The sequence below is a fragment of the Plasmopara halstedii genome (genome assembly GCF_900000015.1).
Source record: "Plasmopara halstedii genome assembly, contig: Scaffold_322, whole genome shotgun sequence".
NCBI classification, from domain to species: domain Eukaryota; phylum Oomycota; class Peronosporomycetes; order Peronosporales; family Peronosporaceae; genus Plasmopara; species Plasmopara halstedii.
Genome location: NW_020187243.1, coordinates 969,618 through 975,296, shown reverse-complemented (window position 1 = coordinate 975,296; position 5,679 = coordinate 969,618).

Here is a 5,679-nt window from a genome sequence, read left to right as displayed (position 1 = left end):
CTTGCGCTCCCGACTTCGCCTTCCTCCGCCAACGTTTCCTCGCCTGCGCTACGTGACACTTGTAACCTTGTAAAATTGAGTGCGACATCTCCTATCATACTCGCCTATTCACGAAGCTAATTAAAAGGAGGGGGCGCTCAATCAATTAACACTCTTCGTCACCTCAGTCACACAATGATATGTTTTTGATAATGTGTCATTATGCTAGTTATCTTGACTAAATTGTTTTGAAGATTTCTTATTATCTTATTAAACGTGAAAGAGTTGAGTGTTAAGAGTCGAAATCTTCTGTGAAAGCAAAAATTTTGGAGAAAATGTAAATAGCTCACTAATTAGAATCAGAAGTAAGCGTGAAATTTAATTACTTTGTCGTCGTGATGGGCGAGAAAGATGCTGTGCCAGTCCTTGGAGCTGGATTACTCAAACCTACAGCGCCCTTTGTGGTGTCGGCATACGTCTTGATGTTGTCTTGGTAGCATCGTAACAACTTGTGTGTGTAAGGCCGTTTACATTTAAAAGTTAACTTGGATCCATGGTGCACGAAAAAAAAATTTCAGCTAATGAAGTTATCATCTGGCATCGCACGGACTTGATGGTTATGACGACGGTGATATTTGCAAAGATCCAAAATTTTGTGTTGGATAGGGGGATTCAATGCAGAACATGAATGCGTTAAGGTGTATATGACCGGTCGATTCGACATCGAAAGGTTGTAAATTGATACCTCGCGATACTGATTATCCCCAAAAAAATAAAGTCTTCACAACCGCGTGAAGAAAAATGGATTATCTCAAAAGTGTTTACCCCAAAACAAAATAAGTCTTCACATCTGCGTAAAGAAAACGATTTGTTTCAGAAGCTATTATTCTACAAGTCTTTGCAGACTTGCAAATAAAGCAGTAAGTGTAACGATCAAATAACACCAAGTGTTATATAACGTTAGTTAGCGTTTCTTAACGTCTTGCATAACTGCATATGATTTGGAGATACAAGAGGAGCGACAGTACACACGAAATACGACAAACGAAATACGACATACGAAAAACGACACGACATACGACAAGACCAACACTCACAAGTGTTTACATATTTCATAGGATTGATATCAGTTTTATTTGTTTAAGCTTATATAATTCATTATCGTATTTGCTTCCTCAGAGCAACGTAGGGCATAGGTTACGCTTGCCTATAGTCTTTACAGTAAGTCAGTTCCGTCATTAACTAAAGGATATAGACTTTATTAAGTCATGGATGGGCGACTTGGTGGAAATTATTAGCCAACCCTGTCATGTCGTTTGCGAAGCTAAAAGTGCGATGACATTTATAGAGTTTTATTGACCACTCGAAGATAGCACAATAAAGGCTCGATAAATAGAGCAAAAAGCCCCGGTAAGAAAGTGTGTCTCCTTGTCGAACTCCTCCTCCCTAGCTAAAGAGTTGTGAACGCGATTCTTTAATGAGAACCTCTACTAATGTTTCAGTAGAATATGTTGAAGCCCAACGACGAAAACCTTCACAAATCCCCAGTGTTGAAGAACAATATCCAATCCCAGTCATTTGACCCTGTCAAAAGCCTTCGTAAGGTCGAGGCAAATAGCACTGTCAGAAGCTCGCGTATCACAAGTGTTGGTGTAATGGTGATGATCCAAGAAATACCTCAATATGTGGCGGATTTCACGACCGTGACCGATTCCAAATAAATCGATCGCCTAGAAGCCTTGGTTCAAACTTGGTTGAATCTGCATTTTGACCCAAACTTAGCATCGTAATTTAATATTGTGATGGGCAATAGTTCTTTGGATCTGATTGACTACCTTTCTGTTGAAGAAGAGAATACAGGCACTACGTTGAAACTTGTCATACGACCAAGTAAAAATTGGGATGCATACACCAGTTCCAAGGCTTGCGCCTTAACTGGTAAGCTATCAGGACCTGGACTCTTCGCGCGTGCTGTGTGCTTGATTGCATAGTAAAATTATAAGCTTTGAGCGGTGCGTCTATAAAGCCGTCAACACCTAGACACTTCTCACGTGTGCTTGGTTGTATAGCAAAAATATTAGCTGTGGGTGGTGCGTCTAATACTGAAGCTTGTGAAGCGTTGACTGTCGTTTGCTATGCTTCAAAATGACTGTACTTTGTCCAAGTCTTAATTCTGAAAATAACGTTGGGATCCCTTCTAGTGGATTGGAAAAGTGTACCCCAATATCTCTGGTGAGTTGATGTTATGTTGTCTGTGTCCCTTCATATTCCTGTTGATGTAACGACCGATGAAAATACATCAGCCTACCAAAGTTGGAGCCCGAAATTAATTCTTGGAAGATTTTTCAGCTGTTTTATCATCCGAGTCAGATTTTGAGACAGAGTTAAGTTCTCGAATTGCAGAATTGAAGTCAATAATTATTGGCGAGCTTCTTGACAGTATAATTCGTTGGTGTCGTTTGGGTCATGCGCCGATTGTCGTTCTGCGTCTTGAAAAGCATGCATAAGTAGACGAGGATGAGCAGCCGATATGTGCTTTCTATTTAAGTGTAATTGCTAAAGGATTTATGGTCCTGGCTCTTGTCTTCATCGAGAAGGTACCCTGGGTTGCGGTTGGGATCCATAGTGTGTTAATAGTCACTTTTGGTTGAAAATAAGTTGTATTAAATGTCCTCACACTGTAAAAGTCATGGTGGACACTTGAACGGTGCATTCACTCGGGGTGGAAAGTCTAATGAAGCTGAAACTTCAACAGGAACGCGGTCACCGGGGACGAGTCTCAAGCCAAAAACGCGACTTGTTGAGCAAACGAAGTTCTCATAGAAGTCTACGATTGCTAGGCAATCGTCAATTCTGTTCTTTACTTTCGGGCCTGCAAGTTCCATAATAGTTGGGTTTTCGAGACGCCAAAAATCCAATAACTTTATAGTAATCATCCACTCAAAAGTTTCTGGTCTTCCATTGTCATGGTTAAATTGACTTGGCTTGGTCCAGCTCCGGCTCCATGGTACTGTTAGGGCCAAAAAAGACAAAGGATAAGCCGAGCCGTCAAAATCGCGTGATAAAGAGTTATAGAACTTGGAGTGGTAACTTGTTAAGAGCGGATTATATACTAGGTGAATATATATGTTTATTGCGTCAAGTTTTGCCGCCACGATCAAGTACCTACCATTAAAAATTTGGTCAGTGCCGTGCCGTTGCGTGATGTCTTGAAGATTATGAAACGGTGTGATCCCGCCAAAAGACAAGGCTTCCCCATCGCGACTTCAATGTAGATTTGTATGCTTGTTAGACCAGTAAACACATGCGTTGGAGTCAGCCGCATGAAGAAAGTAGTTGTTGCTCAGTAATGAACCGGGGGTTTGATAGATCGGTTACTTGAGAAGCAATAATTTGATAGCGAGAGAAGATGTCTTGAAATGGTTCAGGCTTGGTCGATTGAGCTAGGTAAAAAAACAACCTCAAAAGTTCAGATTTTTTCCTTAAACATAAAGTCTAGGAGTTATTTTTTCAGTACCCGATGGCTTGAAATCATAAACCTTCAAACCAGAATTTTCAAAAAGGTTGGAACAGACTTGTATTGCATCAGGTCTTTAGCAAACGTGCTAAACCGAGCAACCGCAATATGTGGTCTGATAAGGGGAAAATACTTTATCTGGATAAATATCTAAATTTCTCATCTCTTTCAATCGTCATTTTGACCTGGTCATGGTAAACCTTTGGAGCCATGATATGGTAACTGCGTCCCAAGCAAATAAAGCCATTAGAACCTCAACTGCTTTGACCGTATGAGTCTTCCATGTTCAAGAAGATGGCGGAGTATCTTGTCAACTGGCCAAGTGGCGCACGTACTATGGCGTGTTTAAAATCACAGCAACGCACGTTCCCTCACTTGGGCTGCACGAGCGGCTCAAAGGTGTATCGGATACCATCGATTCCGAGGAAAGCGCTTCTTAAAGCGGTCCGGAAGCCCAAGGCACCGGACAAGTCTCATCCGATGCCTCTGCACTCGCACAGCGTCGGCGGAGACGAAGCAAAGACGTTTACCCGATACAGAACACACCTTCGCCAGATTCTCCTCACTGTTTTCAAAAATTTACGTTCGGCGTTTCGACTTCTCCCTGTGCACTCGCGGTTCTGGTTTTTGCAACAGTCGAATCCACGCATCACTTACTGCGTTTGCAGCGGGTGTAAGGCTGTTGAGACGGAAGGGCACTTATTCTTTAAGTGTGCGCTCGCATCAAGGCTGTGTAAAAACATCGAGAACATCGTGGCGCCCTTCTCCCGATGACAGTTGATGTGGAACATGATAGCAACAGCGAAGAAATCTGTCGTCCAGGGCGAGTAGAAGGATTATGAGGACGTGATTGGAGATATCTGGCACACGTTTCGCGCTGTGACTTCCCACTTCGTCTGGTCGGATCGCAATCGGTGTCTTTTCGATGCGAGACAGTCCACACCAACGACGCCAGCATTCTTCATAGTCGTTTCTATTGCATGCGCGCACATCCGATGTAATTTGAGACAGCGCTATGACACTGTCGACAGAATGCACTTTAGATGATGCATTTCTGCAATGAGGGGTCATGCGCTCTTTAACGATTACGTGGCATCAAATCCAGCCTCAATATGCACTCGGCATCGCCTGCTCAAATAACCATGGAGATCTTGTTCGCCAACAAGAACTATATGCGAAGAAAAGAACGAAAATCTCTAGGCACAAAAATGTTTATGGATAAAACATGGTACATCACGACATTATATCACTCTTTGCAGTAGCTGCCTGGTCGGGCAGCATGACAGTCGCCCTTTTGGGTGGTATTACACATTGCTGCAAGTTCCCGGCGCACTACAACCCGCCTCTGGAAGCCGTGCATTACGAGATTATCCTGTGCGCTGGGTAGCTCAGCCATGACTCATATAACGCGCCTGACTCCGGAGTTGGCGTCGCTTGCTGTGATGGAAACGTTCAAGAACATTCAAAAATAAAAAAGGCTGATAGTGGGTATACAGCAATTTCAGCTACCTGTGGAAGGGGATTTTGACAAACCCTGGGCCAGTGTGGCCGACGTTTTGAGAAAGTCTGAATCCCTCTTGTGTTTACTGTGTGGTCAACGAACCCCAGAGCAGCCAGTGACATCGATTTCTCGTTGTGGTATGGGAGGCCAGCTTTTCTGACCCTTAGATCAAGAGTGTGGGCCCACCCTACACGATCTGACCGTCGCGAAGGGACGCGGCAGTGTGCTGGAAGACCGGGCCGGCGTTAAGGCGCTACAGGGCTCTGCATGTGGAACCAATTGGCCTACAATGGGCGCTGCCCGTGTTGCAGATGTATTCCAAATTTTAACTATTAAATCGAACTAGCCATCGAGATTTGGTGTCACGCATGAAGGGTTCAAGATGCAATTTTCAGCGAGAGTTGAAGTCAAAACGGGGCAAATTGTGAACCTGAAACCCTACAAGACCGCTGTTTGTCCAAAAGGCGAAATTCAAAATTCAAATAAAAATACAAACAAACAAAAAATCCAAAAAGAGAAAAAAAGTTGTATAGTACAGTAGCACAGATTAATTTAGCCAAGCAAATTGATAAGTCTTTTGTCTATTAGAAACTAATATAGATATCCTTTAACTGAGTTAGTGCAAGCGTTAAATTTAGCGGCATAACTAACACTCCCCCATACTGCGCATGCCAATGCCAAT